We start from the raw sequence: 13,935 nt of genomic DNA, 5'->3' as shown, positions 1-13,935 counted from the left end.
GAATGTAAGCGTCATGCACTGAGCCAGGAAACTTGCTGTTCACATGGGAGATGTACTAGTCGGCCGAACACACCATCTGCACATTCATTGAATGGTAGCTCTTCCGGTTTCTGTGCACCTATTCACTCCTGCAGGGGGAGGTCCAAGGCCACATGTGTCCCATCAATGGCACCTATGATGTTGGGGATATGTCCCAGGGCATAGAAGTCACCTTTCACTGTAGGCAAATCCTCCACCTGAGGGAACACGATGTAGCTGCACATGTGTTTCAGCAGGGCAGACAACACTCTGGACAACAGGTTGGAGAACATACGCTGCGACATCCCTGATGCAATGGCCACTGTTGTTTGAAAAGACCCACTTGCCAGGAAATGGAGTACTGACAGGACCTGCACTAGAGGGGGGATCCCTGTGGGATGGCGGATAGCTGAAATCAGGTCTGGCTCCAACTGGGCACACAGTTCCTGGATTGTGGCACGATCAAGTCTATAGGTGACTATTACATGTCTCTCTTCCATTGTCGACAGGTCCACCAGCGGTCTGCACACCGGAGGATGCCACCATCTTCTCACCTGCCACAGCGGACGTGCCCTATGGATGAGAACAGCGAGCACAGAGTCAGCCAACACTGAGGTAGTAAAAAAACATTTATATTGCACACATTTGTCAATAAGCTATGTGCCTGTCTCTGTGTATATGCAAGGCCTATATATGTGTGACGCATTTAAAATTAATGCCATGTGGCCCCCTGAAATGGCAGCTGAATGACCTGTAATGTGGGACAAGGGGATATGAGGTAACTGCGCTGGCATTGTACACCGTCGCGGTAGGCGGTCGAAGACCACGGTGCAATCCTGCATTGGTTAACATTGGGCCCTATGGGTTCCAGGAGCCAAGGATGATGTACGCCGGCGGTGACGGTACGCACCGCCGCGGACGTGACCGCCATTTTCTGTCTGTTCACTCACTTGATACCTGATCTTCGACAGGAAAGGACCTACACTGCAAGTGCTGCTGTGACCTCAGTCTGGAAGCGACGATGGCTCATGTGTCTGGGGAAAGGACCCCTGCCTTCACATCGGAGGAGTTTAATAAACTAGTGGATGGGGTCCTCCCCCAGTACACTCTACTCTACGGTCCTCCAGACAAACAGGTGAGTATACTGTGAGCAAGCTGTATGGGCAATGCCTGTTTGGAGTGGTGTGGATGGAAGATATGGGGGGGGGGAGATGAGGCCTGCATGATCGGACGGTGAGTGTATGTGTGTCAGGGCAAGGGTGGGAACGTGGGACAATGACTGTGACTGTCCAGACGGTTAAAGTTTTACATTTTCCCCTGTACTATTTCTCTAGGTCAGCGCCCACCAGAAGAAGGATATTTGGCGTGCCATCGCCAAGGACGTCCGGACCCTGGGGGTCCACCACAGACGGAGCACCCACTGCCGTAAAAGATGGGAGGACATTTGCCGCTGGAGCAAGAAGACGGTGGAGGCCCAGCTGGGGGTGGCCTCCCAGCGTTGGAGGGGTGCCCGTCGCACCATGACCCCACTGATGTTCCGGATCCTGGCAGTGGCATATCAGGAGTTGGATGGGCGCTTGAGGGCATCACAGCAGCCACAAGGGGGTGAGTACGGTCACATCCATCAAACTCTGCGCGCATTGGAGGTGTCTGGGTGGGGGAGCTGGGCAGTGGGTTCCCCTAGGCTAGGGCGAGCTTTGTAGGCAAGGACCCTTTGTGAGTCAGGCTAAGTGGTACCCCATCCCCACCAGTGGTAAGAGCCATCTACACCTAGTCAGGCTCCTGTGACTTCCATGTGTGCAGCAATCGGGCATAGGCCATGTACCCCATGTCCCTGTAATTAATTAGGGAACTCTAAGTGCATGGCGTAGTGCAGAGGGCTGCTGTGTCTGTAGTGTCCGCCAACGGTAGCGGTATTTTATGCACTGAACATGTCTTTCTTCTTTCTCCCCCCCTTTTTTTGTTGTCTCCCTGTTCTTGTGTGCATTAGCATCATCAGGTGGAGGAGCTGTGCCACCGGAGCCGGAGGGAGCTGCATCCCACATGGCCCTGGAAGGCGAGACAACGGAGTCTGAAGTCACCAGTGGGACGGAGGGCGAGGGGAGCTCCACGGCGGGAACAGGAGCTGAAACCAGCGACACTGACTCTTCCTCTGATGTGAGCTCCCTTGCGGTGGTGGGCCCCTCTGTGCCCACCGCATCTACAGGTACAGCCGCCACCCGCCCTACCAGCACCGCCCTCCCAGCAGCCCCTCAGCGTGTGTCCTGTGGCCGCTCACCCAGGAGGGTGGGCATCTCCTTCACCCCAGGCACCTCAGGCCCTGTCCCAGTCAGCCCTGTTGCCCTCAGTGAGGAGGCTATTGACCTCCTGAGATCCCTCACTGTTAGGCAGTCTATCATTCTGAATGCCATTGAGGGTGTAGAGAGGCAGTTGCAACAGACAAATGCATACCTAGAGGGCATTCATACTGGCCAGGCAGCCCAACAGCGAGCATTTCAGGCTCTGGCCTCAGCATTGATGGCAGCCATTGTCCCTGTGTCCAGCCTCCCCCCTCCAACTTCCTCCACCCAGACCCAAACCCCTGTACCTCAGCCTATCCCAAGCACACCATCAGACCAGCATGCACACACGTCAACACACAAGGGAAGCTCAGGCAAACATAAGCACCACACATCCCACAAGCACTCACACAAGCATCATACCCATGCACACATACCAACATCCACTGCCTCCACTGTGTCCCCCTCCTCCACATCTCCCTCCTCCCTCCCTGTCACGTCTCCACTCACACCTGCATGTACTACATCTTCAGCCACTACCTCCATCACCAGCACGCCCATCACCACACACCGCTCACGTGCACTCACCACCCCCACTACCATTCACACATCCCCTGTGTCCTTTCCCAGTGTGTCTGTGAGCCCTCCTCCCAAACTACACAAACGCAGTCACACACCCACCCAACAGCCATCCACCTCACAACAGCCTCCAGCCCATGCATCTTCACCCAAAGTCAGCATACGAACACCTCCTACAACCACTACCTCTTCCTCCACTCCCAAACCCCCTCCATCTACCCGTCCCAGTGTGTCAAAAAAGCTTTTCCTCTCAAATGTTGACCTCTTCCCTATACCTCCCCCCCCCTTCCGTCCCCTAGGGCCCACCTTTCCAGGTCCCAACCCAGCACCTCAGCCACCACATCACCTGGCACATTGGTGCCAGCAATATCCAGATTCTGGAGTGCGCCAAGCCACAGGGCTGCCAGTGTCCCAAGGAGCGAGTCCAAGGACATTCCCCCACCTCCAAAACAGAAGACGTTGCCCACATCCCGGAGGGAGAAGGCCAAAACACCTGCCACCAAGGGCTCAGCCAAGATAATAGTTGGGAGTGGCAAGACAGCTGCACCACCATCCAAGGTGGGGAAGGGCCTGAAAAAGAAAGGCAAGTCAACGTCGGCGCCAACCTGCACGGTGGATAAGACTGCCCCCGGCACTGCCACATGCACCGCCGCCACGGACACCGCCGCCAGCACCCCAGATACTGAGCCCTTCACCAGCATCGCAGACACTGTGCCCTTCAGCAGCACCGCAGTCAGTGAGCCCGCCACCAGCGGTGCCGCTACTAACACTGCTGCCACTACCGCTTTCAGTTAGCCCACCAACAGCACCGCCGCTACTCACACCGCCGCCAGCACGGCAGTCAGTGGGCCAGCCACCTGCACCGCAGTCAGTGAGGCCGCCACCAGCATCGCCGGCCCAATGACCGCCGCAAGCACCGCCGCTACTGACCCCGCCGCAAGCACCGCCAGCGGCCACGCGACATCCTGAGCCAGTGGCACCACCGCAGACATGGCTGCCATCCCTAGTGGTAATTCGTAAGAGGCTGGTGGTCAGTTCCAGGGGCCTGCACAGCTTCGATGTTGCCCCACCGTCAGTGGAGTGTCACATCCACTACCTCAGTCCTTGGCAGGATGAAGCACTGTGGGCACAAAGCCCCCTCCAGAACCAGTGGAGAAAGGCATCCACGACCTCAGTCCTTGGCAGGATGAAGCACTGTGGGCACAAAGCCCCCTCCAGAACCAGTGGAGTATCACATCCACTACCTCAATCCTTGGCAGGATGAAGCACTCTGGGCACAAAGCCCCCACCAGAACCAGTGGAGAAAGGCATCCACTACCTCAGTCCTTGGCAGGAATAAGCACTCTGGGCACAAAGCCCCCTCCAGAACCAGTGGTGAAAGGCATCCACTACCTCAGTCCTTGGCAGGATGAAGCACTCTGGGCACCAAGCCCCCTCCAGAACCAGTGAAGAAAAGCATCCACTTGAGAGTCTGTGGCTTTGCACTCCCCAGGATGCAGCAGTCGGCAAACCACCCACTGGAGAGACTTGAGAGACTGTGGCTTTGCACTCCCCAGGATGCAGCAGTGTGCAAACCACCCACTGGAGAGACTTGAGAGACTGTGGCTTTGCACTCCCCAGGATAAAGCAGTGGGCAAACCACCCACTGGAGAGACTTGAGAGACTGTGGCTTTGCACTCCCCAGGATAAAGCAGTGGGCAAACCACCCACTGGAGAGACTTGAGAGACTGTGGCTTTGCACTCCCCAGGATACATCAATGGGCATGGAGCACCCTTGTGGAGCTGGCGTCGTGCACTCATCCGGTGTACATATTTGTTTATAGTGTATATACATTTTTGACTAATGAATGTTTATTGATTACAATGGTTACAATCATTTCCTTTTGTCCTTGCGTTCTTCCAGGGCGGCTTGGGGGGTGTAAATGTAATGTTTCAGCATGTATTGGTGTGTGTGTTGTTGTGGGTGAGGGTGGGGGTGTTGCGTGTGTGTGTCACTCTCTTTTCCCACCCCCATCCCCTGTGTTGTAGGTGCAGTACTCACCGTGGTCATCGCCGCCGTCAGTCGTGCTCTTGGTAGAGGAGCAGGAAGACTATCGCAGGGAGTATTTGGAGTTCAGGCTCCATGGCGTCCTGGTTCCTTGTGGGCTGTGTAGAGGTGGATGTTTTCCCTTCCAAGTCCTGTTTCCGCCGTGTTTTTGTTCGCGTTGAATCAGCCCCGGAAAAGGTGGCGGATTGGCCTGTCATAATAGTGTGGGCGGTACATTGTCTTCCGCCTGTCTGTTGGCGGTGACCGCCAAGCTGTTTGTTTGTACTGCTGTGGCGGTCAGAGTGTTAAAGTGGCTGTCTATGTTGGCGGTTTCCGCCATGGTCATAATTCCATTTTTTTTACCGCTGGCCTGTTGGCGGTTTTACCACCACTTTACCACCGACCGTAAGGGTTGCACTGAGGGCCAAAATGTTGTACATAATGCCAGAAGTGGTCCATAGTGTGACATGAAATTTAAATGTAATAGGGAACTTACAATATGGGTCAGATGGTTTGTGTGTAGATGATAGTGCGTGCACATAGAATATAAGTGCAATGCATTGATTTTCATATTTGCATCTCCTAGCAGGTATCATATTTCCTTTCAACCCATTCCATGCGTCAGATGGCTGGGAGCCGTCCGATGTCACAGTGCTCGTTTGTGTCGGGCGGTTCCCACCTGTCCTTACACACAAGCCAGGAAGTCACTCTGGTGTGGGCACCAGAGGAATTCCGTGTTGCTAAAAAAAAACTCTGAAGGTGGAGGACACCTTCCCCACCTCCTAACACTGTTTTTTGGTTTTCAGCACGTGGCGTGCTGACATCATTTCTCTGAAAGCGGAAATGAAATGAGACGTTTGACTCATGTCACTTACTCTGCATCAGTGCCCATGGAGCTATCTCAGCCTCCTGAGCACCGATCCAGATGGGAGAGGTATCGTTGGAAATGGGAGACTCTCCACTAGACACCAGAGGGGAAGCAGCCCCTTGGGCAAAGTCTTTGATTTTTTGGGCAAAATTCAGTTTTTCTGCCCCCCATGGGGCAGATGGTGGCAATAGCTCCCGCTCTGTCACCGGGGGGCAGAAAGTGCCCTAGGCACCAGGGATTTTTTTTTTACTTTGGTGTGGGAGGGCTACCCAAAGGAGGCTTACCAACGCCGCCACCCATCCCAAATATATAAACAGTTTTTATGCCCCGGAGGGGGGGAGAAGGCCCACTAGGCACCAGTTTAGAAAAAAACTTTTGGGTGAGGGGGGCTGCCCAAAATGGGCTTACCAATGCCCCCCAACACAAATATGTAAACAGTCCTTCTGCCCCCCGGGGACAGATGAGGGCCATAGTCTCCAATCCACCCCACCCACCCTCGGGGGGTCAGAAAGGCCACTTGGCACAAGAAGTTATTTGTTTTCTTAAAATTTGAGGTAGGCGGCATCTCAAAATGGGCTTGTCAATGCCCCCTACCACCCCAAATATGTAAACCATCTTTCTGCTCCCCTGGGGTTCAGGTGGGGGCAATAGCCTGCAATTTGCCCCCCCAGGGGGGCAGAAAGCCCACTGGGCACCAGGGATTATTTTTTTCAATGTTTGGGGTGGGGGCTGCCGAAAATGGGCTAGCCAATAACCTTACCTGCCCCAAACATGTAAACAGTCTTTTTTTGCTTCCTTAAGAGGGCGGATGGGGATTATTACCTTTGATCTGCCCCAAGGGGGAAGGACAGAAAGCCCACTAGACACCATGGAAGATTTTTTTTTTAAAAGATGGGTGGGAGCATGGCTACGCCCCCACCCCAAATAAATGGGGTCAAAGTCTTTCTGCCAAACCTGGGGCAGATGGGGTAATTAATCCTAATTCACTCCCTGGGGCAGGCAGCCCACTAGAAGCCAGGAAATTAAAAAAATAAAAATAAATAGATGGGTGGGGCTGCCCACCACCATGTGCATGGTTATGACCTCCCACCCCAACTGAAGGGGGTAACCGTCTTTCAGCCCCCCCTGCGGACTAAAGCTTCTCATCCCAATGGCAAGCAAGAGGACATTTGACTCTTTTGTGTTTTGATTTTACATATGGGCCAAGAGAGCTTGGCTAACTCCCAATATCGTCCCACTAGCAATAGTGAGCTGCTGCACTTTTTGGACTTAGGTATGCTGCCAACTAGAAATAACTACCAGACCCAGACACTTCTGAAAATATCTGGGAGAGTCCAGCATGGCGTGTTTCACATGCATCCCACACCATTTTCTTACCCACAATGCACATCAACTTTGCCTGAAATCACACATTTTTCCTACATTTCTGTGATGGAAGCTCCCGGAATCCTCAGGAATACACAAATTTCCTACCACCCACCATTACCACATCTGTACCATGATTTTTATCGGGAGACCACGTGGAAGGCTGGGTGGTAGGAAATTTGTGCCATGAAGTGATCCCACACAGAAATGTGAGGAAAATGGGACTTTTTAGCTACATGTGAGGTTTGTAGGGGATTCTGGGCAAGAAACCCTGGGGGATCCATGCAAGCAACACCTCCCTAGACTCCCTCGGGTGTCTAGGTTTCAGAAATGTTGGGGTTTGGTAAGTTTCTCTAAATGGCTGCTGAGCGTGGGACCAAAAACGCAGGTGCCCTTCTTGCAAAAACAGGTCATTTCGTGATAAATAATTATGATGTCTCCACAGTACTTTTTGGGCCCTTTCCTGTCACAGGCACTAGGCCTAGTCACACAAGTGAGGTACCATTCTTATCAGGAGGCTTGGGGGAATGCTGGGTGGAAGGAAGTTTGTGGCTCCCCTCAGATTCCAGAACTTTCCATCATAGAAATTTGAGGGAAATGTGTTTTGTTAGACAAATCCTGAGGTTTGCAAGTGATCCCGGGTAACATAACCTGGTAAGAACCACACAAGTCACTCCATCTTGGATTTCCATAGATGTCTAGTTTAAAAAAAATGGTCAGTTATGCTAGGGTTCCTCAGGTGCTAGCCGAGCTAGAGCCCAAATTCCACAGCTAGGCACAATGCAAAAAAAGGGCCAAATTAGAGTGGAAAAATGTGCTGTGTCCATGTTGTGGTTGGGGCCTACCCACACAAGTGAGTTACCATTTTTATCAGGAGACTTGGGGGAAACCCAGAACAGTAGAACAAGTGTTATTACCAATTGTCTTTCTCTGTATTTGCACCTTCCAAATGAAGGACAGTGTGTAAGAAAGAAATCCTTTTGAAAAATTTAGAGGTGTGCAAATAACCAACACTTCTAAACTCCATATCTTGTGCCAATTATGGAAATACATAGGTTTCCATCATCCTTATTTTTCACTCTTGATATTTTACCAAATTAATTGCTGTATACCTGGTTTACAATGAAAAACCATTGCAAGACGCAGCTCAGTTATCCACTCTGGGTAGCTTGGGTTCTTGGAGAACCTACAAGCCCTATTTATCACTGCACCCAGAGCGTCCAGCAAACATAGCTGAATATTGTTTTTAAGAATCTACCATATTCAGAAAAAGTTACAGATGAAAACTTAGACACAAATGGTTGTGTTTTTCAGCTCAATGTCAATATTTCTTTTCTTTCAAGTATTACTTTCTATAGGAAAACCTTAAAGGATGTACACCAATGACCACTTGCTGAATTCAGAATTCTACCTAGTTTTCAGAAATGTATAGCTTTCCAGGATCCACCATTGGTTTCATACCCATTTCTGTCACTAACTGGAAGGAGATTGAAAGCACAAAAAAATAGGAAAATGGGGTATGCCCCAGTAAAATGGCAAAACTGTCTTGCAAAATGTAATTATTTGATTCTAGTATGCTTGTTCCTGAAAGCTGGGAAAATGATGATTTTAGCACCACAAACCCTTCATTAATGGCAGTTGCAGGGGAAAAACAGATGCTTCCTTCTGCAGCACTTTTTTCCCCATTTTAACCCCCCCCAAAAAATGTAGCTATATTTTGGCTAATTTCTCGATCCCCTCCAGGATAATCTACAAATCCTGGGTACCTTTAGAATTGCCAGGATATTGGAAAAAAGGATGCAGATTTGGCATGAATAGCATGAATAGCTTATGTGGACAAAATGTTATGGGGCATAAGTGCGAACTACCCCATATAGCCAAAAAAAAGGCTTAGCACGGGGGCGTGCGGTTGGGAGACTTAGCAGCAAAGGGGTTAATCGTGCTCACAATGTCAACTCAGATAATGGCAGGTGAGTAGGTGATCTCACACTCCCAAAATTCCCACTGGTATGAACTTCCTGCCACATAACAGTTAGGGGAAAACAATACTAATGACCAACCCCATTTAATACAGAAAATCAATTCCAACACATTCTAGTGCCAAATAAAAAATACAAAAAACTCAATTTGTTTCCTCACTTTCATTTTTTCCATATCTTGTTTCAACTTGCTCTCTGGTAGATTTCTTATTGAATTTGGTTACAATATTCCAAATGGTGCCAAAAAATTTACAATTTACCACATGAGCAAATACATCCTGTCATAAAGTTTAAAGCCATCATTATGATATTGGCGGTAAATACCACTTACCGCCACGCTGACTGCTGCCAACATACGCCGCCGCCACAGATATCCGTCCACCATATTATGACACACACACCTTTCAGTCACTATTCAGCCACAGACACAATTCCGCCACACCAAAGGTTCGTGATAAACTGGCGGTATCAAAACCCACACTGTTACACCAACAGAACTACATCCACCACCTTATGAACCACGAATCACCATGGTGGACATTCAACTGCGGTAAACCATTGGGAGCACATACCGCTGTGCTCAAAATAGAAAAAACACACATACAAAACAACATTACATTGGTCAGTTTGAATAACACACACCTGACACCCATACACACACCACACCCACACACCCACACCACTATAAAACACACACCCACAGTACCCACAACCCCTTACGAATACAAACCATTGGCACGAGACAGACACCACGACTACAGACAAAACCAGAGCCACACACCATCTACACCCTTACACCACCCGCGCACCCCACATCACACACCCTAACACATCACCCTACACACTCTCACCTACACACAACACCCATGGCACCACAAAGACACCCCCGATTCTCATAGGAGGAGCTAAGGGTCATGGTGGAGGAAATCATCAGGGTAGAGCCACAGCTATTTGGCGCACAGGTGCAGCAGACATCCATTGCTACGAAGTTGGAGCTATGGCTGAGAATCGTGGACAAGGTCAACGCCGTGGGACAGCACCCCAGAACAAGGGACGACATCAGGAAGAGGTGGAACAACCTACGGGAGAAGGTGCGTTCCATAGCAGCAAGACACCAACTCTCTTTACAGAGGACTGGCGGTGGACACCCACCTCCTCCCCCACAACTAACAACATGAGAGGAGCAAGTCTCGGCAATCATGCATCGTGAGGGCCTGGCCGGAGTAGCAGGAGGACTGGACTCTGGTAAGTTAACTCTATACTACTATCATCCCCCACCTGCATGCCATCATATACCTCCACCCTCATCCTCACCCCCATCACTCCACCACCTCCCACACACCCCACCATCACATCCCAAGCATCCCAATGGCAAGCCCTGCATGCACCACCAATGCATGGACATCACTCACAGCCCTGCATGGACACCTATCACCACAGCATGCACACTAGAGAGAATCAGCTAGCCCACCACATACCAACTTACACAAGTGAAAGCTGCAAGGGCAAATACAACAAAATAGGGCAACCCACTGATGCACAATATGTCACACACAGAAACAATAACACAGCATTTACATCCCCACAGGTATCCCAGCCAATCTCAGTGGAGAAGAGGTGCCAGCACTATTCAGTCCCCCAATTGAAGAGGCCCACAGTAATGAGAGCAACTCTGGATGCCTGGATCTGGATGACCAACCTGGCCCACCAGGGACCTCTGGACAGTTGGTTACCCAGTCCCGGTCACACACCACCACAGAACCTCCCCCATTTGGAAACACCACCACAGCACCCACCCAGTGTACCCATACCTCTGTCCCCAGGACACATCAATCAGCAGTATGTCTACCACTACAGTGACCCCAGGGCACACCTCATACTCAAGACAATCAGGGACCTGGGGTCAGTGGCAGTGGGCACACAGTTCAGGGGACAGAGGCACAGGCTACCAGAGACACTGGGGGGACTGCTGTGCACCAGGGGGAGGACAGGACCAGGGAACCGACTCCTCAGGAGGCACTGACCGAGATCTTGGGAGCCTACCAACATTCCCAGGATATGCTGGGCCAGATCCTGAACAACGTGCAGGAGAACAGGCAGCTGCAGGAGGGACAGTACAAAGGGATCAGGGAGGACCTGAAGGCCATCAACACCACCCTGGTCTCCACTGCAGGGGTGCTAGCAGACATGGCCAATATTATGAGGGAATCAGTCTCACATCAGCGGGCCCCTGCCACTAGCCAGATATATGAACTGCCTTACACCTCCGCTGCCGCTAGTGGACAGGAGGCCCTGCCACATGACCAACAGGCCACCAGCACCCCTCCCCCTGCAGAAGGTGAACCACCCCACAAACATTCCCTGCGATCCAGGCAGAAGCCAGAGACTATTGCCAAGACCCCGCCAGGAAATGAGACTATCCTGATTGTCACCCTTGTGTCTCACTCTGTCACCCTGTCCACCTTGAACTGCCATTGCTCCCCTTCCTATGCCCCCTTGGATAATGCACCTGTGCCACAAACAGACTGGAACAATACCCTGGACTTTCCTCCATCATCACCCCATCCCAGTACACTTGCCCCTCTTCTTCTTAGCACTTCAATAAACACCTTTGGAAAAAATACAAGTATGGAGTATATAAAGGGGGTGATTCTGACCCCGGCGGTCTTAGACAGCCGGGGCCAGGGTCGGCAGGAGCACCGCCGACAGGCCGGCGGTGCCCCGCAGGGCATTCTGACCGCGGCGGTAAAGCCGCGGTCAGACCGGCAACACTGGCGGTCTCCCGCCAGTGTACCGCTGCCCTGTTGAATCCTCCAAGGCGGCGCAGCTAGCTGCGCCGCCGAGGGGATTCCGACCCCCCCTACCGCCATCCAGTTCCCGGCGGTCCGCCCGCCGGGAACCGGATGGCGGTAGGGGGGGTCGCGGGGCCCCTGGGGGCCCCTGCAGTGCCCATGCCACTGGCATGGGCACTGCAGGGGCCCCCGTAAGAGGGCCCCTACAAGTATTTCACTGTCTGCTTGGCAGACAGTGAAATACGCGACGGGTGCAAATGCACCCGTCGCACCTTCCCACTCCGCCGGCTCGATTACGAGCCGGCATCCTCGTGGGAAGGTCGTTTTCCCCTGGGCTGGCGGGCGGCCTTTTGGCGGCCGTCCGCCAGCCCAGGGGAAAACTTGAAATACCCGCCGCGGTCTTTTGACCGCGGCGCGGTATTTTGGGGGCGGAATTCTGGCGGGCGGCCTCCGCCGCCCGCCAGAATCAGAATCACCCCCAAAATGTTTTAAGGATATATTTGTTTAACCAGGTTCACATAAGAAAGACCTGTAGTTTCCTACAGTGATCACACCAGGAGCGATAGTGGGGCACCAACATCTGCAAAATGAGTTGCCGAAGGGTACAGTGAGTGGGCATAGAAGTGGGCCAGTGCCAAAGATAATCTAAATAATGACAATGAAATGTGAAGTAACACTGTCTTACCGGTGTGTCATTGGAAATATTGTTGTATCACTGCTGTTCTGTTGTCCTCATCATCATCCTCTGCCTCCTCATATTCACTATCCACAGGGTCCACTGCTGCCACACGGCCATCTACAGCCTCCTCCTCCTGCAGAAAAGGCACATGGCGTCTCAAGGCAAGGTTGTGCAACACGCAGCATGACACAATTATCTGGCAGACCTTCTTGGGTGAGTAGCACAGGGATCCACCAGTTAGATGGAGGCACCGAAACCTGGCCTTCAGGAAGCCAAAGGTCCATTCGATGTTCACACATATGCCTCATTGTAACATTCTTCTGCCCTTGTCCTGGCATTCCTCACAGGGGTCAGTAGACATAATAGGTTGGGGTAACCTGAGTCACCTGCAAATATTGAGGAACAACATTTAGCCACACACAATCCTATATGGCCCATACCATACCCGTACACCAACATATGCTGGGTGGGAACCAGGGCCCACCTATTAGCCACACCCTGAGCCTCTGTAGTTGGGCCATCACATTTGGGATGCTGCTATTCCTCAGGATAAAGGCATCATGCACAGACCCAGGATACTTAGCATTGACATAGGTGATGTACTGGTCTGCCAAGCACACCATCTATACATTCATGGAGTGAAAACTCTTTCGATTTCTGAACACCTGTTCATTTTGCCGGGGGGGTGGACAAATGCAATATGAGTTCCATCAATTGCCCCAATTATGTCAGCCTTCACTGTGGCCAAATCCTCCACTTGGGGGAAAACAATGTAGCTGCACATGTGTTTAATCAGGGCAGACAACACTCTGGTCAGCACTATTGAGAACATTGGCTGTGACATTCCTGTTGTCAAGCCCACTGTCACTTGGAAAGAACCTGTTGCCAAGAAATGGAGCACAGATAGAACTTGCACAAGAGGGGGGATCCCAGTGGGGTGACGGATAGCAGATATCAGGTCAGTCTTCAGTTGGGCACACAGCTCTGTGATTGTTGCCCTGTCAAGTCCATAGGTGAGGATAATGTGCCTGTTTTTCATTGTTGCCAAGTCCCCCAGGGGTCTGTAGACGGGGGTATGTTTCCATCTCCTATTCATCCACAGTAGTTGCAGTCTAAGGGACAAAAGAGTGAGAAGCCTGTCATAAACTGAACATAGGAGCCACAACACTACAATGCATGATGTTAATTAGTAATAGTTAAGTGGGATTTGTCCTGTATGTCCAATTTTTAACTGTGACACAGTTATTATCCAGGGCCTGCACTCCCCGAAATGGCGTCCGCCTGTCCTGTGTGGAGGGACAGGTAGAAGTGAGGTAATTCCGCTGACGTTGTACGCATTGCAGTAGGCGG

The sequence above is a fragment of the Pleurodeles waltl genome, chromosome 2_1 (assembly GCF_031143425.1).
Source record: "Pleurodeles waltl isolate 20211129_DDA chromosome 2_1, aPleWal1.hap1.20221129, whole genome shotgun sequence".
NCBI lineage: Eukaryota > Metazoa > Chordata > Amphibia > Caudata > Salamandridae > Pleurodeles > Pleurodeles waltl.
The sequence above is the reverse complement of the archived record's forward strand: the minus strand, read 5'-3'. Positions refer to the sequence as shown.